The following is a 23,893-nucleotide window of genomic DNA, read 5'->3' as shown; positions in this document are numbered from 1 at the left end:
CTGGTAAAGAGTTGAAAATAAGAAAACAGAAATGGAAAAGGAGGAAAGGTAATGATGGAAAAACGGAAAGAGAAGATAAACAAAATATAAAATGGCTACGCTGAACTATATGACTCTAAATATTAATGGAATACATAACCAAATTAAAAGGAAGAAACTACTAAATTTACTGAAAAAGGAAAAAATAGATATAGCATTTGTCCAAGAAACACATTTAACTGAATTGGAGCACAAGAAATTAAAGAGAGATTGGGTAGGACATGTAACAGCAGCATCGTATAATTCAAAAGCAAGAGGAGTGGCTATATTAATTAGCAAAAATGTGCCATTTAAAATAGAAGAGGAAATAATAGATCCAGCAGGGAGATATGTTATGATAAAATGTCAGATATATTCAGAGCTTTGGAATCTACTTAATATATATTCACCTAACGAAGAAGATCAAAAGTTTATGCAAGATATCTTTTTGAAGGTAGCTAATACGCAAGGGAACATACTAATAGGAGGGGATTTCAATCTGAATTTGGATCCAAATATGGATAAAACGGGGAAAAAAATTAACAGGAAGAACAAAGTAACCAAATTTATAATTAAATCAATGCAAGAAATGAAACTTGTGGACATATGGAGGAAACAAAACCCAAAAGAAAAGGAATACTCATACTACTCGACTAGACATAAAACATACTCAAGGATAGACCTATTCCTGTTATCAGCCCACATACAAGGGAGAGTTAGGAAAACGGAATATAAAGCTAGACTATTATCGGACCACTCACCCCTGTTATTGGCAATAGAGCTAGAAGACATCCCTCCAAGAATGTATAGATGGAGATTAAACCCCATGCTACTTAAAAGACAGGATTTTAGAGAATTTATTGAAAAACAATTAAAAATGTACTTTGAAGTAAATACGGAATCAGTGGAAGATAAGTTTATACTATGGGACGCAATGAAAGCATTCATTAGAGGGCAAATAATAAGTTATGCAACCAAGATGAAGAAGGACTATAATCAGGAAACAGAGCAGTTGGAAAGGGAAATAATAAACATAGAAAAAAAATTAGCAATAAAGGAAGATACAACCAAAAGAAGAGAATTGGCGGATAAAAAAATAAAATATGAAACATTACAAACATATAAGGTGGAGAAGAATATAATGAAGACAAAACAGAAATATTATGAACTAGGGGAAAAAACACACAAAATCCTAGCATGGCAGCTTAAGACAGAGCAAACTAAGAAAACGGTATTGGCAACAAGGAAAAAAGACAAACAAATTACATATAATCCAAAAGAAATTAAGGAAAACTTCAGAGAATTCTATGAACAATTATACCGAACCGAAAACGAAGGGAAAGAAGGGAAAATAGATGAATTTTTGACTAAAATTGAACTACCAAAACTACAAATAGAGGAACAAAATAAATTAACAGAACCATTTGGAACAGTAGAAATACAAGAGATAATAAAAAATTTACCAAATAATAAGACACCAGGAGAGGATGGACTCCCAATAGAATTCTACAAAACATTTAAAGACCTAATAATACCGCCCCTCCTGGATGTAATCAACCAGATTGATGAGACACAAAACTTACCAGATTCATGTAAAACAGCAATAATTACAGTGATACTAAAACAAGGGAAAGATCCACTCTCACCAGCGTCATATAGACCAATATCTTTGCTAAACACAGATTATAAGATAATAGCTAAACTATTAGCGAACAGATTAGCAGAACAGGTACCGAAAATGGTAAATTTAGACCAAACTGGATTTATCAAAAAAAGACGCACAACAGACAATATTTGTAAATTTATTAACTTAATTCATGCAGTAGAAGGAAATAAAGCACCGGCAGTAGCAGTTGCTTTAGACGCAGAGAAGGCCTTCGACAGAGTAGAATGGAATTACTTGTTCAAAGTATTGCAAAAATTCAGTTTACCGGAGAAGTATATTAATTGGATTAAAGCATTATATAAGGGACCGTTAGCGAAAGTGACAGTAAATGGACATGTATCAAAGCAATTTAACTTAAGCAGGTCAACGCGGCAGGGATGCCCACTATCACCATTATTGTTTGCGCTAGCTATAGAACCACTAGCAGAATCGATAAGAAGAGATAATAATATAAAAGGAATAAAAATAAAAGACAGGGAATATAAAATCAGTCTGTTTGCGGATGATGTGATAGTGTACTTAACAGAACCAGAACTATCAATAAAAGAACTATATAAGAAATTGAAGGAATATGGAGAAGTGTCGGGATACAAGATAAACGTAAATAAAAGTGAAGCAATGCCTATGAATAACGCGGATTTCTCAAAATTTAAGGAGGAATCCCCATTCAGATGGCAAACGCAGGCAATAAGATACCTAGGTGTGCAAATAAACAAAAATCTAGGCCAATTATATAAACTCAATTACAATCCACTAATGAAAAAACTACAGGATGATTTAGAGCATTGGAAAGAGCTACCACTAACACTGATAGGAAGGATAAACTGTATTAAAATGAACATTTTTCCAAGGATACTATACTTATTTCAGGCATTGCCAATACAACTGACAGAAAAATTCTTCAAAGAGTTAAAGAAAATAATAAGGAGATTTTTATGGAGAGGGGGGAAACCGAGGATAGCACTAGACAAATTAACAGAATGGTATAAACAAGGAGGCTTACAATTGCCAAACTTCAAAAATTATTATAGAGCCGCACAATTAAGGTACCTATCAGATTTTTATCAAACAAGGGAAAAACCAGACTGGACGAGACTAGAATTAGATAAAATAGGGGAAAAGATACCTGAACACATATTATATAAATGGGACGAAAAATTGGTACAACATAGAACTTCTCCAGTATTACACCATCTCCTCAATATATGGAAGAAGATACATGTAGAAAGAAATAAAATAAATTACCAAATACCAAAACTAATATTGACGCAAAATAAGCTACTCCCTTTTACAATAGACAACCTTGCCTTTAGAAAATGGGAAAAAAAAGGGATTAAAAGAATAGAAAATTGTTTTTCAGGAAGTAGATTCTTATCCTTTGAACAAATGAGAGATAAGTACAATATAACGGGAGATACAGCGCTGGCATATTACCAACTGAGATCCTACTTGAAAGATAAATTAGGAAGCAACTTGAGTTTACCAGAGGGAAGTAACCTTGAATATGTGATTACAGATACAATGTTAATCAAAAGATTTATAAAAAATATGTATATTAAACTGCAAGAAAAGGAAAATGAGGAAACAAATGGTAAAACTAAACAAAAATGGGAACAAGATTTAAATATAAAGATAAAAAAGGAAACATGGGAGAAGTTATGCTCTGGAACGATGAGAAATACAATAAATACGAGGCTGCGTATGATACAATATAATTGGTTACACAGACTATACATTACACCGCAAAAGTTAAATAAATGGGACCCAACAGTATCTGATAGATGTTTTCGATGTAAAAAAGAAAGGGGAACAACAATTCATGCAATCTGGACATGTGAGAGAGTAGAAAAATTTTGGGATGATCTCAATCAGATATTAAATAAAATAACAGAAAACAATATACCAAAGAATCCAGAGATCTTTCTCCTAAGTAACATAAAAAATAAAGAATTTGGAATTGACTTGGAGGATGCACAAAAAAGATTTGTTAAGATAGCCCTAGCTGTAGCAAAAAAATGTATTATGTCAACCTGGAAATTGGAAGATAATTTGAAAATACAACAATGGTATATAGAAATGAATAAATGTATTCCATTAGAAAAAATAACATATAGTTTAAGAAATAATATCGAAATATTCGAACAAGTATGGGAGCCTTACATTAAATACAATAGCGAAAACCTACCGGGAACAAACATTACCTAAGTTGATGGAAGGAGAAGAGAAGAAAAAAATGGACTCAGTAGAATTTCTGGTGTATTTTTGTTGAATGACAACATTGTCTAACTGAATTAATGCAACCTAGATTGTATAACTAAAATGGATGAGAGGGGGGAGGGATGGGGGGGTGGCTTGGGAGGAGGGAGGGGGGAGGGAGAAAAAGTCACTGTAAATGTGTGGAAAAGAAAAAGTGTATATCATGGCTATTGTGATTTATGGTGTGAAAAATAAAAAATTAAAAAAAAAAAAAAAAATAAAAAAAAAAAAAAAAAAAAAAAAAAAAACAACTTCTCCTTTAATTTATCCCACTTTCTCCAAATCAAATAAGTAGCCATGGGTAAAATATTGTATCTGTATTCTTAGTAAGCTCGGTGTGGGTTGATACAGGGTCACACACAGGTCACAGCACATTTATTATTGAGAACCATTGGTTTCAGAGAAAAAAGTTCATTCTTGGAGTCGACATGTCTGGGAAGCACAGAGCTGATGGATTTGAAGTGGATCTTAGTTATTCAATCTGTTTTTAATCAAAGCCACTTAAGCCTCTTGAACAGAGATGAGGTCAGAGATTTTTATGGATAGGGAATGGTTTTGAAAAAGGAACAAAATTTTGGTAGAAATAAAACTATGGTTTCCAAGAATCGGGACTCACCTCAGTGATGATGTAACGGTCACATGATTTGGAGAAATATATTACCGAATTCAGACATTTTCAGTACAGTTTTGGAATAATTCAGTTTGGGAGTTGACAGAAGTCAAAATTTGTGACGCAGGGGTTGAAATCTTGTGAAAGATAGGGTTGAGTTACAGTAACCAGAATTGGGTGTGTGTGTGTTATTCCTGGGAAAGGGGGAATACAGAATCAGTTACTTTTGAAATAAGGAAGGCCATTTTGCTGTCTCTTTAGAAAAGAGGACAGATTTCTACTATGTCTATTTTTTATGGCCTCTTCATTTAACCCTTGTCTGGTTTGTGACTTGATCGTGGTAGAAGGTAACCACATTTGTTTAACCCTTGTCTGGGTTGTGAATTTATCATGGAAGAAAATAACCACTTCATTTAACCCTTGTCTGGATTTGTAAATTAATTGTGGAAGAAAATAGCCATATTGTGAGTAAAAAGGCCTGAAGTTAGATTATTTAAAAGTGCTTTATAATTATTTCTGAACTGAAAATTTAAGACCTTCATGCAAAACTAAAATGATGCTGAACTTTTAAAGATCGACTTTTCAGAATGTGGCTTTAATTTTACAGACATTTAAGCATAGTGGGGTTAAGTTTGGAGTTAAGTAAGTTTAGAGATAAGTAAGAAATGTTATGTTGTTAATAGTTTAATTAATAAACTATTCTTTTGAATTTACCATTGTCTTGTGAATTTTCCATTGCTGTCCCTTTAGTCCCAAACACAATTAAAAGGGCTGTTAGTTCATAACAGCTGCTTCATACACCAGTGATGAGCTCATCAACTTCATTTACTTTGCTGCTAATTTTCAACCCAACGTCAAATTCACTTGGTCCATCTCTGGCGACACCCTCTCCTTTCTTGATCTCTCTTATGGTTTTAAAAGTGCAGGCTGTAACAGCACAATCAAGGGATTTTGACGCTACATGGAAGTCTAAAATGGAATTTGCAGAAATTTTGAGTCAATTCCTGCACCACGATTTATCCTGCAGGACCCCTATAACTTTTTGGAGGAACCCTGCAATGTAAACCATACTGGAAAAATTAATTGACAGTCATTCACTCGACTGCCCGACCAACCACCGGGATTGCTGCACTCAGGTACTTGCAGTCTGAAAAGGTGCCCAGTGTGAACTACAACACGGGCAGTAATTATGTTAATTTTTTTTATGATTTTCCTGACATTTCAGTCTAAAAATCATATCCATCTCCATCTCCAGCAACAAGCACTCTACATACATTTTCTCCCGCAAATCTACCAACTCCCACAACTATACATTTTTTTTAAATTATTTAATACGTCACGATATAACAAATCTCTAACGATATCTGCACAAACTCAGGGCATAATATATGTGACATTTTCCTTTTTCTCCCCAACCCCCATCCTTTCCACCCCCCAAATAGCTATAGAGAGAAGAACAACAGAACAAAATGAGAAGAAAAAAAACAAGGAGCGTGTCATCTAAATATTGTGTGATTCACTTTTCCCTTGGAGGCCTGAAATGGGTGGTTACTAATAAAATTTACCTATCAGTCCCAAATTTGTACATATTGAGCATAATTATCCCTTAAATTGTAAGTCATTTTCTCTAATGGAATACATTTGTTCATTTCTTTGTGTCGCTGTATTCTCAGAGGCGTTTCCATTTTCCAAGTTATCATTATGTGTTTTTTTGCTGCTGTTAACGCAATCTTGATAAATTGTTCTTGAAATCTATTTAAATTTAGCTTTAAATCTTTATCTTTTATATTGCTTAATAGAAATTTTTTTGGGTGGTATCTTATTTTTTGTTATTTGATTTAATATTGAATTCAAGTCCTCCCAAAAGGATTTCACTTTTGCATGCGTTAGTGTCATCTACTATTGTACCAATTTCTTGTTTACAGAAGAAGCATTTGTCAGATAATGCTGGGTTTCATTCTTTTAATTTTTGAAGCGTGATGTATAGTCTATGAAGCCAATTACATTGTATCATTCAATACTGAGCATTTATTGTATTGTCATGGTATCCGCACATAATTCCTTCCAAGTTTTATTATTCATTTGTATGTTTAAATCATTTTCCTAACATATATTGCCTCATATTTTCCTTTATTTTGTAATTTAATATACATATTTGTAATAAACATTTTAATTACTAGTGTCTGTGATTATAAATTCAAAGCAACTATCTTCCAGTAATCTTAGATTATTTCCAAGCTTTTCTTTTAAATACCTTTTTAATTGATAGTATGAAAATATTGAACCATGCAATATTCCATATTTATCTTTTAGCTGTTCAAATTTCAATAGGTTATTGCCCAGAAAAGTTTTTTATTCTAGTAATTTCCTGTCCATTTCCTGTCCATTCCTTAAAATTTATATTATTCATTGTGAAAAGAATTCAATGGTTTTGTTTTAGCAACTTATTTGGTATTTGATAGTTTATTATCTTTCGCTCTAAATATATTCTACACCATATTTTTAATATATGGTGTAGTATTGGTAGTCTATTATGTTGTACTAATTTCTCATTCCACTTATAGAGTAAATTTTCCAAAACATTTTCCCCTAATTTATATAGTTCCATCCTAAGACAAGTCAGCTTTTCACCTACCCGATAAAAATCTGACAAGAATCTTAACTGGGCTGCCCTGTAATAATTTTTTAAGATTTGGCAACTACAATCCCCCTTGTTTAGATGTTCATGTTAGCTTTTCCAAAGCTATTCTTAGTTTCTTATCTTTTCATAAGAATTTTCTTATTAACTTATTCAATTTTTGTAAAAATTCTCCGGTTACAGGAATAGGTAATGTTTGAAATAAATATTGTAACCATGGAAATATATTCATTTTGATGAAGTTTATTCTCCCTATTAGAGTTATATCGGTAAATCCTTCCATTTCTTTAAGTCCTCTTGTATTTTTTTCATTAATGGCTGATAATTTAGCTTAAACAAATGATTTAAATTGTTATCTATTCTGATGCCTAAATAACATATTGCCTGACCGGAGATTCCTTTTTACATTGTGTATAGTCTGCTGTATTGATTGTCATCACTTCATTTTTATCTGTGTTGACTTTATACCCTGAAATTACCCCATATTCTTCAGGATGTGTTAAGTATACAATAATATCATCTGCAAATAAAGTCATTTTAAATTATTCCTCTTTAATTTTTATTCCCTTTATCATTCTATCTGTTCTTATCAATTCTGCCAAATGTTTCTATTGCCAAGGCCAAATGGGAAGGTGAAAGTGGGCATCCCTGTCTTGTTAACCTACTCAATTTGAAATAATCTGAAATATATCCATTAGAAAACACTCTTACCTTAGGGTTATTATATAGGGCTTTAATTCAATTAATAAATTTTTCTGGTAATTTAAATTTCTGTAGTTCCTTGAAGAGGAAGCTCCATTCCAGTTTATCAAAAGCCTTCTCTGCATCTAGAGCTACTGCCACTGTTGGCTATTTACTTATGCCGTATGTATCAGATTAATAAATTTACATATATTATCTGCTGCCCTTCTATTCTTCACACATCCCATCTGATCTGATTTCACTAACTGTGGTAAACAATTCGCTAATCTGTTTCTAGTTATTTTGCGATTAATTTATAATCAGTATTTAATAAGGAAATTGGCCTGTATGAAAATAGTGACTAAGGGTCCTTCCCTCTTTTCAGAATTACTGAGATTATTGCTATTTTACAAGATTCAGGTATATTCTAAGTTTCTTCCACCTGTTTTATTACATCTAGAAAGGGCAGAATTAGTAAGTTATTAAAGGTTTTGTAAAATTCCATGGGGAATCTGTCTTCACCTGGTGCTTTATTATTTGGTAAAGTCATCAATGTGTCATAAATTCAATAACAGTCAGGGGATTTGCTAATTTACATTGTTATTACAAATCTAACTGCGGTAACTCAATATTCAACAAAAATGTATCTTTCTGTATTCTTATCTAGGTCTTTGGATTTATATAATTGCTTATAAAATCTCATGAAATTATCATTTATCTCTTGCGGTTTATATGAAATCTGATTATTTCCTGTCCTTGTTGCTACAATAGTTCTTGGCTTTCAACTGCCAAGCCAAAATGTTGAGTTTCTCTCCTAATTCATAATGTCTTTGTTTTGTTTTCATTTTTTTTGTCCCACTCAATATGTTTATAATGTATCAATATTTCAATTTTTTTTCTCTGTCAATTGTCTTTTTTTTTCCCATGTCTTCTCCTTTCATTAAATCTTTCTCTCAACTTACTATATCTTTTTCCAATTGTTCTATTTCTTGGCAATATTCTTTTTTAATTTTGGTTGTATAACTTTTTGCCATCTAATAAAGGCTTTCATCACATCCAATAATATAAATTTATCTTATACAGTTAGCATTCATATCAAAATATATTTTAATTTGTTGTTCTATAAATTCCTGAAAATTTTGTCTTTTTAGCAGCATGGGATTAAGTCTCCATCTATATTCTTTAGTTAGAGTGTCCTCCAAAGCAATCGTTAGTCGTAAGGGAGAGTGATCTGTTAACAGTCTTGCTTTATATTCAACATTTTGATCTCTCCCTTGTACTTGGGCAGTCAGTAAAAACATATCAATCCTGGAGTAAGTCTTGTATCCGTTAGAGTAATATGAATAATCTCTATGTTTTGCATGCTGTTTCTTCCATATATCTATTATTTTCATATCCTGCATTGAATTTAATGTAAATTTAGCTGCTTTTTTGGTATTTTTCCCAGTTTTATCTAATAACGATTCAAAGCTGAAATGAAAATCTCCATCCAGTAAGATATGGCCTTGCGTATCCGATAATTGTAAAAAAAAATGTCCTGCATAAATTCTTGATCATTTTCGTTAGGCACATATAATTGAATAAGTTCTAGGATTCTGAGTAGACATGGCATACTGTCATAATATATCTCCCAGTAGGATCTGTAATTAGTTTTCCTATTTTAATAGGCAAATTTTTATTAATTAAAATAGTTACCCCCCCCCAAAGCCTTCGAGTTGTAAGATGACACTAACGCATGACTTACCCAGTCTCTTCAATTCAAGATGTTCTACTTCTGTTATATCTATTTTTCCCTTTTTTAATGATGTCAATAATCTTTTTTTCTTAATTTGGTTATGTATTCCATTAATATTAATGGTCATAGATTTCAACATATTCATTCTGTTAGCCTATGATCTTCCAATTCTCTTCCTCTCCAACCGCACTCTTGCAAGTTAATATATTTTACTATACATGATGACACAAACACCTTGAAAAAAAACCTAAGAACCATAAGAAGACTAAAAAACTCAAGAAAGGTGAACGTAGAGAAAACCCTTGCTGACCTGCAGGACATCTCCAACATCCTTAACTTTACGGTCTGTGGTATAAGCCGCAATTGTCAATTGATTTCGCAGCAGACCGTCCCCCCCAACCCCAGCCCTTCCCCAGAGAATTTAAAACATTTTTCTAAAAAATTAAACAAAGCTTTCAAATAATCCAACTATTAATCAAACTATTAACCTCCAAACATTTTTACATATATATCATCTTTAATTGTCTCAGTTCTGTCGATTACTCTTTTCCTTGTTGAATATTTGGCAGTTGTTCAACAAAACAATGATCCTTTCCTGGATCTATTTTGTCCACCCAGGATAAATATTTTTAACACTGCCGTTGTCTCAAGACAAAATTGGAACCTTTCTCCATAATCTATCTTTCATTGGGTTAAACTCCTTGCACTTCTTAAAAAGTCCAAAGCTCAAGTCCAAGTAGAAAAATATTTTGTTCCCATTATGTTGCAATGGACCCTTAATTTATTTTGTTCTTCTGGCTGTCGCTCCAATATTTTTTCCTTTATCGAATATCTGAATAGATTAACCAGAATGGAGTGTGGCTTTTGTTGCGACTTTGGTTTTGGTGCCGAAGCCCTGTGGGCTCTTTTGATTTCCATCTCTTCTTGAAGTTCTTCAATCTATAGAATTTGCGGGATCCATTGTTTAGAAATCCTTTTATATCCATACTTTCCACACCTTCTTTCAGGTCCACTGTTTTTATATTATTACATCTACTAAAGTTTTCAAGAATGTCATTTTTTTGGGCCAATAAATCCTGTGACTTCATGACCTCTTTATTCCTTGCTTCCACTTTTTCCTTTAAAGCAGTCATTTCTTTCTACACATTTCACTCTCTCTTCTACTTCTTCACATTGTTCTTTATATCCATTATTACATTTTCCATTCGATGAATTTTTGTATCTGCTTCTAATACACATTCTTTATTGACTTTAATCTCTGACAATAAAGTTTCCATCAGCACTCACATCTGGTCATCAAAGTACTTTATGTCTACCATTTGTTTTTGGCTTTTATATTTAATTTTCTTTTATATCCTTCTTGTCTCTTCGAAATCTTGTTTCTTGCTCCATGTCTTCACTTGATGAGTCGTCTGCTTCCAGGGCCGTTTCTTCTGCATTGCTCTCTATTGGGCTTGCTGCAGCTTGCTGCTGGCTTCTGCTCTCCTCAGTGTCTTGTTTGGAGTGTTCCACGCATGCACATTGGTATTCCTCATTCCATCTCCATTAGCCATTGCTGGAGTCCTCCCTATGGCTCTTTGCCCCGACGCTGCTCACCTGCCGGTCTCGCAGCTTTGGCTGCCTTGCCCAGGAGAGCTCCTGGATCCGGAGTGCAGGTAAAGACTTCTTTTTCATTTTCTACCGATTTCTTCAGCTCTTCTTTGCTATTCGACGTGACTCTTTCTTTCTTTGGAGCCATCTTCTTTCTTTTCCTTCAATGTTTAACTGTTGATTCCTAAACTTTTTAAACTTATAGCTTTGTTTTTTCCCAACTTTTTTTTTAAACTATTCTCCAGAGAGGGCTGGTTTCACTGGACCAGCCGATACCCCATCACCTGATCACCCCCTTCAACTACACTTCTTCACACCCAGTTTCCTTCAAGGATTCTATTCCTTTCTCTCAATTCCTCCATCTCTGTCATATCTGCTCCCAAGATGAAGCCTTCCAGTTCAGATCATCCAAGATGTCCTCCTTCTTCCAAAAACCTGGCTTCCCCTCTACCACCATCAACATAGCCCTTACCCGCATCTCCTTCATTTCACACTCATCTGCCCTGACCCCGTCTGCACCACAAAAACACGATTCCTTTTGTCTTCATCTATCACTCCACCAGCCTCTGTATCCAACACATTATCCTTCATAATTTCCATCACCTATAACATGATCCCACCACCAGACACTTTCCCCTGTCCTCCCATCTCCACTTTCTGTAGGTACTGCTCTCTCCATGACTCCCTCGTCCATTCATCTCTTCCTACCAATTGCCTCCTTGGCACCTTTCCCTGTGGCTGCAGAATGTGCCACACCTCCTCTCTCACCACCATTTGGGGCCCCAAACAGAAGTTCCAGTCCAGACCAGGATTGTATAAAGAAAGGTGATAAGTCAGCCTACAGGAGAGAGATTGAAAACTTGGTGGAGTGGTGCACCAACAACAACCTTGTACTCAAGGTCACCAAAACTAAGGAGCTGATTGTTGACATCAGGAAGGGGAAGGCAGAAGTATACAATCCAGTAATCATTGTGTGAGCAAATTTAAGTTCTTAGGAGTCATTATCTTAGAGGATCTTTCCTGGACTGGAAACACTAAAGGTATCATGAAGAAAGCACATCAGCATCTCTACTTCTCAGGAGTTTGCAGAGGTTTGGTATGACTTCAGAAACCCTGGTAAATTTCTACAGATATTTGGTGGAAAGTTTGCTGACCAGCACACCAATACCCGAGTGTAAAGCTCTCCAAAAGGTAGTGGACACAGCCCAGGACATTACAAGCAAAACCCTCCCCTCTATCGAGAACATCTACAGGGAGCCCTGCCATCAGGGAATAGCAGGAATCATCAAGGATCCACACCACGCAGCACATGCTCTGTTCGTGCTGCTGTCATCAGGGAAGAGGTGTAGGTGCCACATGACTCGCACCAACAGGTTCAAGAACAGCTGCTACACCTCCAACATCAAACTCAAATAGGGACTCTTTTATGGACTCTGACTTGTGTACTTTGATTTTTTTTAATTCTCTCTGTATTGTACAATTTGTTTACATTTGTTATCAGTTCTTTATTTGTTTACATGTTCACACTGTAGTTTTTCTTTGCACTTCCAGTAAGTGATTATTCTGCCTTGCCCACAGGAACTCTTCACTTGTGAATCTCTGGGAGAAATCAACTCTATCTGGGGTTCTCGTTGTGGCCTCCTCTACATTGGAGAGACTAGACACAGACTAGGAGATTGCTTTGCAGAGTACCTTCGCTCTGTTTTCATTAATGACAAACATCTCCAGTGGCCAATATTTCAATTCTGCTCCCCACTCCCACACTGACATTCACAGAGCCCTCCTCCCCTTTATCCACCTATTACCTTCTGCCTGTGGGACTGTGTTCCTCCCCATGCTCCCTCCCCCACATATTTTGTTTGGGCACCTGCCCACCTTTTTCTCATACCTTGATGAAAGGCTCAAGCCCAAAACGTTGGTTATGTATCTTCATCTTTGCTCTATAAAGTACACTGTTTGACCTGCTGAGTTTCTCCACCATTGTGTTTTTACTTCCCATCACGTCTTCATGAATTACATTCTAGAAGCTTGGCAAAAAAAATGGAATAACTTAACCATTGGAGCCAGGTTTTGCACTTCTCTGAATCCATAAAACTCAGTATTAAGTGGTAATTGGAGACCAAGCTTTGGCCTCAAATACAAGGCATTGAAATTTCAAACGATCAAGTCATACTAAAGCGATCTGTTTAATACTAGCAGAGAGATTCAATGAACCATGCCTGACAATGTGAAATAGATACTTGAATTCATCATGAATTTTGCAATAGTGTAAGGGAATAGTGAGGTAATGAAATTAGACATGTTAAAATTTGATTGGATGAGGAGAAATGAGTAGATGGTAGTTTATCTTCTCCAATATACACAGCACCAAGAATACAACTTTTTACCTTAAATATAGAACTGCAAGCTTCCAGGATCCAGGTCACATTTATCCAGAGTTCTCCTCATATCCCTTGAGCAAAAGCACTCACCAGCCCTTAAATATGTTAGATGAGCTAAATCTACACTGAAATAAGAATGAAAGTTACATTTTTCCTTGAATTTTCCCCTAGTGAATAGTGACTTCAAATATATTGAAAATAATCTCATATATGCACTTTGACAATAAATTTTAACTTTGATTTAAATTTAGTAAATAAGCTATCAACAGTCACCTCAAAAAATTCAGAGAACCTATTGGCTTTTGCTTATTTTTGGGAGTAAAAAAGATGAATTTTCATCTGTACACTGCAGAATTGAACCCCACACTACCTCATTTAATGGCAAGAATCAGTTTTGAGCCTGCAACCCCCTGAGAAGTGAGAGGGATTATTGAGAATTGGGAAAAGGACAAACAGAGGTTGCCAGCTGACCACAGTGGATCTCCAGGAGTGCCTGATACAAGTTCAACTTTATTGTCAAATGTACTGCAGTGATAAAATTTATTCAGTAAGCATTAAGCTAGTCAACCTATGAATAGTACAGTAGTAAAATCTGAACAGAGTTATAGAGTAACAGAGTTAGCATAGAGCAAAGACAACATTACTAAAGTGTGGTTCGACAGCAGAGGCAGCAAAAAAAAAAAAAACGTTCTTCTGTGGAATTTTTAAGAGGCAGTTAGTCGGGGTTCAGCTCATGCTGCAGTCTATTTTCCACAGGTTAATAAATGTTGTTCGGTATTTCAACAGCATCCACTTTCCATAAAGATTGCATTGGACTGAACAATGATCAAATAACGAGTTAATTTCAGTAGATGGTGGGGCCACGTTGAGCAGCAAAGCCCTACCCGACCTCAATGGTCCAAGGCTGGAGAGAATTTAATTTGCACACACCAGCCTCCCACTGAGCTGTTGGACCACATTGGACAACAGGAGCAAAACAAGTCATAGCGAGGAGGTTAACATTGGCAAGGCTAGGTTAGAGTGGGAGTGCAGACTACCCAGACTGGGTAACATGCATTTCCAGGCTCAAAGTTGCACCTGACTTTATCAAACAATAGAGTTTATCCATGCAGATCATCCGTTCAGCCACATGGTCTGACCAATGCTGTTCTAGGTAGGTCCTCTGGGAAGCCCTAAATTCATCACTGCTGGAGGAATGTTCCTGCTATACCTGTCCCCACAAAGTTAGAAAGGAAACATGCTTGGTGATCTTCTTTTTGACATAACATGGTAGGAAAGCTGCTGCAGCTCTCCCACTTTGACAATCAGTCCCTTATATAATGCTTTGTGCTTTCCCATTCTTGAGTCCAATTGTGAAGGTAAAGTTGCACAATCTTAAATCTTTGTGCAACTTTACCTTCACAATTGGACTCAAGAATGGGAAAGCACAAAACATTATATAAGGGACCATTGGCGAAGCTGACAGTAAATGGATATATATCAAACCACTTTAAATTAAGCAGGTCAACTAGACAGGGATGTCCACTATCTCCCTCACTGTTTGCGTTAGCTATAGAACCCTTGGCAGAACTGATAAGAACAGAAAATAAAATAAGAGGGATAAAAATAAAAGAGAAGGAATATAAAATCAGTCTATTTACAGATGACGTCATAGTATACTTAACAGAACCAGAATTATCAATAAAAGAATTACATAAGAAATTGAAGGAATATGGAGATGTATCAGGGTACAAGATCAACGCAAATAAAAGTGAAGCGATGCCAATGAATAATGCATATTTCACAAAGTTTAAGAAAGAATCACCATTTAGATGGCAAACACAAAGCAATCCAATACCTAGGTATTCAACTGGATAATAATCTAGGCCATCTATACAATTTAAATTATCAGCCATTAATGAAGAAATTACAAGATGACTTAGAACATTGGAAAGATTTACCACTAACACTGATAGGAAGGGCAAATTGCATTAAAATGAATATCTTCCCAAGGATACAATACTTATTTCAATCGTTACCAATTCACTTAACAGAGAAATTCTTCAATGAGCTAAAGAAAATAATAAGGAAATTCTTATGGAGAGGAGGGAAACCAAGGATAGTGCTAGATAAAATAACAGAATGGTACAAACAAGGGGGCTTACAGCTACCAAACTTTAAGAATTATTATAGAGCAGCACAATTAAGATACATACCTATCAGATTTTTATCAAACAAGGGAAAAACCAGATTGGACCAGATTAGAGCTAGATAAAATAGGGGAGAAGGTACCAGAACATATACTATATAAGTGGGATGAAAAGCTGGTGCAACATAGGAATTCATCAGTACTGCACCATCTGCTCAACATTTGGAAGAAGATTCACGTAGAAAGGAAAAAAACAAAGTATCAACTACCAAAATTAATATTGACGCAAAATCAACTAATCCCTTTCACAATAGATAACCTTTCCTTTAGAGAATGGGAGAGAAAAGGGATCAAAAGAATAGAAAATTGTTTTTCTGGAAATAAATTATTATCTTTTGAACAAATGAAGTACAAATATGGTAGAACTCACGGTACAATGTTTGCATACCACCAACTGAAAACCTACTTGAAGGACAAATTGGGAAGCAGGCTGAGGTTACCAAAAGGAAGCAGTTTTGAATATGTGATTACAGACACAATGATAATTAAAAGATTTATAACAAACATGTACATCAAACTGCAAGAGAAAGAGAATGATGAAATAAGCTGTAAACCCAAACAAAAGTGGAAACAAGATCAAAACATAAAGAATGAAACATGGGAAAAGCTATGCTCCGCAACTATGAGAAATACAATAAACACGAGGTTACACATGATACAATATAATTGGTTACACAGGCTATACACCACGCCCCAAAAGTTAAATAAATGGGACCCAACAGTATCAGTTACATGTTTTCGCTGTAAGAAGGAAACAGGAACAACAGTACATGCAATATGGGCATGTGATAAAATGGAAAAGTTTTGGGAAGATCTAAATCAGGTATTAAATAAAATCACAAAAATCAACATACCAAAAAATCCAGAGATCTTTCTTCTAAATAATATAAGAAGTAAAGGCCTCGATTTGGATGGAGCACAAAAAAGATTTATTATGATAGCCTTAGCTGTAGCAAAAAAATGTATTATGTCAACCTGGAAATCAGAAGAGAGCCTGAGAATACAGCAATGGTACATAGAAATGAATAAAAGTATTCCATTGGAAAAAATAACATATAATTTAAGAAATAGTAGATACTTATTCTCTCAACACTGATTCAGAAAAGCTTGCTGGACTACAATTTGTTTTCCTTTTAATCTCGTCAAGTTTTACTATTTTTGGTACACAGACAGCCAATCTGTTTGCTCATAGTTTTGCTATTATCTGATTCCACCTGCATTGAATTCGCCGATTGTTATTGAATGAAGATCTACCGGGACCAATGTCTGAAGAGGGCGCACAAAATCAGTGAACCGATGTGGACTCGAAAGGCCAACATGGCCTGTTTCCGCTCCGTAAATGGTTATATGGTTATATATGGTTAAATAACATCACAGTATTCGAACAAATTTGGGAACCGTACATGGAACACAACAGAGAAATCCTACCACGGACCTCCACCTCCTAAAATGACAGAATGAGAAGAAGACGAAATGAACTGACCCAGTGTGTAAAAGTAGATGACACAATTTTCTTGTTTATTTTCATTGTGTGATGACAATGTTTAATGTATCGTATATGTTGAACGAGTGGGAAGGAGGGAAGGAAGGTAGGGGGGAAAAAGGGGAGAAAATGACACTGTGTATATTCAAAAGGGAAATGTTTATGTGTATTTTGGTCAATATGGTTCATAGTGTGAAAAATTTAAAAAAATTTAAAAAAGAATGGGAAAGCACCAACATGCATAAAGATTATTTCTTCCCCGCATCCATCAGGCTTCTGAATGAACCACATAATAGTGCTAACATGCTACCCTTGCTTAGTTCAAATCCTGTTTTAAATTTTGTAACTCTATACTTTGTAAATTGTTGTACTTTATGATCAGTCGAGCTAACCTGTTTGACTGCTTGCGGAAGAAACCTTCTCACAAAAAAATTTTAACAAAATCTTTAGCGCCACCCATCACAAATATGCACCAGAGCAATGGCCATCTTCCCTACCCTTAATCCCCTATGCAGCTGAAATCACTCTGTACTTCCCAGAACAGTTCCAACTGCGTGAAGGATCATGGGGAGGGAAAACAGCTATTGCTCTGCCACATTTTGAGCCGCCGCAGAGAGCTGCCCCGAAGGCCAAAGGGGCCCGGTGAAGCTGTCACACCCTACACAGGCTGCTCCCTGACGCTTCCTGCTGGTCCCTGCCGGCTCTCACTGGCCCCCATCCGCCGCTGCTGCCTTGAGGGGTGAGTGGGAAGATGGGTCATGGGCTGACAGCGTCATCAGACCACGTCTAACCAGGTCAGGTCAGGCAGCAGAGTGCAGTGCTCCGCCAATGATCCTACCCAGAGAAGGGTTAGAATCGGTGCCGTGGAGCCAGCCACGGCGCATTCAGAGAGGCAAGACTTTAGGCGCAAGGGTGAAGAACCTCCGCCTTTACAAACGAGTGTTTTCCCTGCTTGAAAGTGACTATTGAAAACTTCATTCAGGAACAAGGCAGAAACTTTCTTTGAACCCAATGCTGCACAATCTCACACATGAACCTCCAATGGGAGGCGCACAACCAGGGTAGGATGGATCCTTCAGTAGATTGGCTACCTTTCTGAGGCAGTGGGGTATAGTGGAGGGAGGGAGAATTGTGTGATGCGTTCTGAGCTGCAATCTTGGACCGAGCAGCTCCCGTAATTGGGTACAATCATTATGATTGAGGGCACACTGAAGGTAATAGGTCATTTACTTAAATATTCCAAGTAACGCGTGTTGGATTCAAATCACAGATCTCTTTCATTGAACATCAACTATTATGTCCACAAAGTATGGTCTCTACATTCAACATATTCTTTACCAGTATGTTACTAGTCAGAAAAAATGGCATTGCATTCTCAAGCATTAAACATTGCCACATCGCCATTCAAACCTGTCAAACTCTGCTCTTAGCATCAAAACAGCTGAGTCACTTGCATACTATTAATCTCCCATCCATCACAGACATTCCATTTGTTCTTTCCACTCCCTCCCTTTTTCAATTTATGACAGACTTGTTTTCTCACTTTTCCAATTCTGATGACATACCATTGACCTTCAAGTTTAATTCTGCTTCTCTCTCCACAGATCCCAGATGGCCGGCTGACGATTTCTGGCATTTTATGACTGTATGTCAGATTTCCAGCATCTGATTTTTCTGTTTTGCTTTTTAAAGACTGTGGGAGTGCTAGAGGCAAATCCACAGACACTCAGTTACTCTGAAGGCTCTCTCTTTTGCTTCTCTTTCTTTCGTACTGTCAAGGCGCTGGGCAATAAGTAACACGTCAGTTGACTCTTACCTTTGCAATATAAAACTTTTTTTTGGAAGGCAAGGAATATAGAAAGTATAACACAGGAAGAGGCCCCTCAGCCAACAATGTGATGCCAATATGAACCACGTCTGCTAGCACAGTCTATATCCGTCCATTCCCTGTACATTCATGAATCTATCTAAATGCTTCTTAAACATTGTTACCACATCTGCAATCATACTTCACCTGGAAGTACGTTAAAGGCATTTCCAGTCTCCATATTGTAAAAATGCCTCCTAAATTTTCCTTAAATATTCCCTTCTCACCTTAAACTCATCCCTCATGCATTTGATAATCCTATCCTGGGGGAAAAAGACGGACCATTCTGTCTTGTAACTCTATACCTCTTGTAATTTTAAATGTTTTGATTTAGGTCCCCTTCACCCTCCAACACACCAGAGAAAAACAATCCAAGTTTGACCAAGCTCTCCTTTTAGTTGGTTAACCTCTTCTGCACCCTCTCCAAAGCCTCCATATGCTTCCTATACTGTTGTGGCCAAGGAACTGCACACAATACTTCAAATGTTGACTGACCCAAAGTTTTATTCAGCTGCGAGATGACTTCCCATCTTTTATATTCAAAGCTCTTATAAAGAAGGCAAGTATGGAGATTCAAGATCAGTCAGAATCATTTGAATGACAGATGGTCTCTTGTGGTTTCTGTTCCTCAAGACCATATCACATTCGCGTGGTACAGAATCAATTCTAAAGTTGATCAGAATCAGGATATATTGTCATGAACAAGTCACGAAATTCTGTGTTTTGTGGCAGCATCATAGAGTAAACATTCATATTATAACCATCTACAACTAGTGTACATTTTGAAGGGTGGGAGGAAACCGGAGCACCTGGAGAAATCCCACTCAAAACAACCTCCTTACACTCAAAGTACACACGTGAAAAATAAATGTATGGATGAAGTACTGTTAATTCCCAAGCAATCTTTTCTCAGTAGGTCAGCATCTTCGAGAATGGGAGAAAACGACAGAGAGTGGAACCTGAAGGAAACAAAGAGAAGCTTGGGCAACAGTGGTTCAGGCAACATCCATGGATTGAAATGGACAGACAATGTTTTGATTGGGTACCCTTCTCAGGGCGAAGGTCAAAGTCAAAGTTCAGATTTATTGTCAGAATGCATACATGACATCACATACAACCCTCCCGCAGGCATGGCAGAATTTCTACTTATTGGTAACTGTAAACTACTGAAAAGAAAGATACATACAGTGTATAAAAGAGAGAAATGGAAACAAGGAAAGAAATGTAAACAAACTGACTGTGCAATACATTAAAACATATTCAGTCATAAATAATGTGCAAATTAGGAGTAATTAAATATGACTGATTGAGTCTGTTGTAGAGGAGTCTGAGAGTGAAGGGGTAACAACTGTTCCTGAACTTGATACTAATCCTGTGGCACCTATACCCCTTTCCTGATGGCAGCAAGTCTTGGGTGGTATGGATCCTTGATGATTGCTGCTGCTCTCCAGCAGCAGTGTTCTATATAGAATTTTTCGATGGTAGGGAGTTTTGGCTGTGATGTATTGGGTTGTTTTCACAACCTTTTGCAGAGCTTTTCACTAAGAAGTATTGGTGCCCCCATACAAGGCCATGATGCAGCTAGTCAGCATTCATTCCACTACACAGTTTGCCAAGGTTTTTGATGTCATACTGAATCTCCGTAAACTTCTGAGGAAGTAGAAGCACTGAAATGCTTTCTTGATGATGACATTAGTACATTGGGCCCAGGAAAGGTGCTCCGAGATAATGACTCCCAGAAATTTAAATTAGCTCACTCTCTCCACCTCTGATTCCCGTTGATCATTGGATCATACACCTGTGGTGTTCCTTCCTAAAGTCTACAATAAGCTCCTTGGTTTTAGTGACATTGAGTGGGAGGTTATTGTTAGTACACCATTCAGCCATGTTTTCACTCAGGATCCAATTATACAGTGGGGTATTGAGGCCCAGGTCTTGGAATTTTAAATTTAGACATACAGCACGGTAATAGCCCTTTTAGCCCACAAGCCCATGCTGCCCAATTACTCCTAATTGACCTACAACCTTTGGTACATTTTCAACGGTGGGAGGTAACCAGAGCTGCCAGGAAAAACCCACACAGACACAGGTAGAATGTACAAACTCCATACAGACAGTGCAGGATTTGAACCGTGGACACGATCTCTTGCACTGTAACAGTGTTGGGCTAACCGCTATGCTAACCATGCGCCCTCTATGCTAACCATGCCGGCTGCTGATTACTTTTGAGGGGCTGAAGTGGATAAGGGGAGACAACACGCAAACAACGGGGATAATTATTTACTTCATAAAAGAAGGTGGGTGAGGAGGAGTGGGGAGACAAGCAGGGAGTAGACGGCTGGGGTGGAGTAAAAAAAGCAAATAGTGGAATAGGATGGGAAAATGGGAACAGGAAAAGGACAGGTGGAAATTGTGCAACCAAATGGGCACATGGAGTTTACCCAAAATTGGAAAATTCAATGTTGAAACCCAGACATAATATGATATCCCATTATTCAAGTTTAAGTTTGTCCTCATCCTGGCAATAGATGAGGCAGAGGACATACAGGGCTGTGTGGGAATGGGAAGAGGAATTAAAATGGCTGGCAACCAGAAGTTCTAAGGAATAGGGGTTGAACAAAGCTGTCAGTCACCCAATCTTTATTTGATCAAACCAACCTAGAGGAGGCCAAATTGAGAGCACTAAATGCAGTAAACTAGGTTGGAGGAGGAGCATGTGAAGCTCTAGCTGGATCAGATTTAAATCAATGATCAGATGACAACCTATGTTTATTTTTCATATTTCAAAGGCACAAGAATCTCCACCTTGCTATTACAAATGGTCGGGAGTGGTTCTGCTGCATTTACACAATTAGAATTAGGTAGGACCTGTGATAAGCAGCTGTTGGTGTCTACCCCTCAATTTAAACAGCTGAATATTCAGTGCTTATGAAACAATGAATAACACAATTGTTCAAATACACAACATTCTATTCATTATAATGTCTTCCACAACACCCTCACATATTGTTAACAGTGGTGGAGCCACTGGTAAACAAGTAACTCAGTCTGGAAGGATGTCAGCATACATAGGAAAACTGCTTACTGTGGAAGAAACTGCTCCACAGCCAATCTTGAGGAACTACATATCATATTCCTCCTCAAAAGCCTTAAATCCAAAGACATGAACACCAAATCTTCGCATTTTAGGTAACACCCACCTCTATCTGGTCCTATTGTTTCCATCTCTCCTTTACCTGTTCTCTTTCTCTGAAACCTTCCTAGCTACCACCTCCAGTGGTCTCCACCTCTACCTGCATTGCCAACATCCCACTTTCTTCTCTTCATTTCCCCAAGCTCTTACCCACCCACTTTTAAACACTTAATATCTCCCCTTCCCTCTTAAGTCTCAACAAAGGGTCCCAACCAAAGACATCAACTTGCCATGGATGCTGCCTGATCTGTTTATTTGTTTATTCAAGATTTCAATATCTGCAGGTTTTGTGTTTCCATGCTCGGCTTAAATGCTGGTTTTCCTCAAAGACTTGCAGATTAGAATGCACCAACCAGCCAAATAGGTGGCTGCATAAATAGGCCCAATATCTCAGATTTTTTTTAAACAAATCAAGCTCTCCTTCATCAGAAGTAATGATGCAAAGAGGCAGAAGAATAATCAGAATCTGAGATGGTTCCTTTATTCAAATATTTCAGTTGCTAACTACTGACAATCATGTTGAAACACCGTAAATACAAATTAAATCTCAACATGTAGAATTTGTTATATGGGTAACATGGTTAGCATAGCAGTTAGCACTGAGGTTCGAATCCAGCACTGTCTGAAATGAGTTTGTACATTCTCCCTGCGTCTGCATGGGTTTTCTCTAGGTGGTCAGATTTCCTTCCACAGTCCAAAAACATATGAGGCAAGTAGGTTAATTGGTATATTTGAGAAGCATCAACTCGTGGGCCAGAAAGGCCTGTGATCATACAGTATCTCTGAAATTTAAAAATGCAATGGTATGCAGACTATTAAAAATTCACAAGATATTTAATTCAAACAGTGGTGCTAATGAATCATATTGTTAGCAGTTTATATGTTGTCAAATGAAGGCATGGTGATGGCACAATAACTAAACTAGAAACCTAAACTAACAATCCAGATCACACCATAGCAGTTCTGGAGTACAAATTCAGTTAATAATAATGGGATTTAAAAAGTCATTAATAATTATCACAAAAATACTGAATAGTGTGGGAAAAAATCTATCGATCTCTGCATATCCTTTGATGAAGGCCACTCAGCCATTCTTATCTAATCTCGCTTGTATGTGACTCCAAATCAACTAAAAGGACTATCTATTAATTTCTGAAATGTTCCAACAAGCTCTTTTATTGAAGGACAATGAGGGAGGGATGATAAATGCTGGCTATACCAGTGATGACAAGTTTCTAAAAAAATGTTTTTTTTTATATAAGTAATCAGAATATTATTTAGTTCCTATGATGTAGGACCCTCTAACTCTCTCTGACTACATGTGCACAGTAATTTTTTTTTAAGCTATTCATTTAAAGTTTTACATTTCAGCTATTTTTCTGGACATCCCAACCAACAACAGTGCTCATTTCAAATCAGATAAACTAATAAAACATTAATTAATCTTAAATTAACCATCCTTATTTGAAATCCCACTTTCGGTTTGTATTTTGCCCCATTTCTCTGTAACATCTTCCAGTATCATGTGGCAGAATGCAGCTCATTACCCTTGTAACAGATTTGTATTAATATTAATCTTTAAAGTTA

The 23,893-nt window shown here is 36.6% G+C and overlaps 1 protein-coding gene across 4 annotated transcripts in view; it reads right to left on the bottom strand.

The window, feature by feature from the left end:
* The window catches only part of fhip1aa (FHF complex subunit HOOK interacting protein 1Aa), a 192,913-nt gene that overhangs the window by 118,393 nt on the left and 50,627 nt on the right, over positions 1-23,893 (bottom strand). The window contains exon 1 of one of the 4 annotated variants that reach the window (XM_069926450.1): positions 13,083-13,204. The exons of the other annotated variants lie outside the window; for them this stretch is intronic. The gene's annotated coding sequence lies outside the window, so the exon portion shown is untranslated. Of the gene's footprint in view, positions 1-13,082; positions 13,205-23,893 lie in introns of those variants that run through there. 4 annotated transcript variants of the gene reach the window in all.

Source organism: Narcine bancroftii, chromosome 3 (genome assembly GCF_036971445.1).
Source record: "Narcine bancroftii isolate sNarBan1 chromosome 3, sNarBan1.hap1, whole genome shotgun sequence".
NCBI lineage: Eukaryota > Metazoa > Chordata > Chondrichthyes > Torpediniformes > Narcinidae > Narcine > Narcine bancroftii.
Note: the sequence above shows the minus strand (reverse complement) of the source record. Positions and strands in the feature narration are given on the sequence as shown.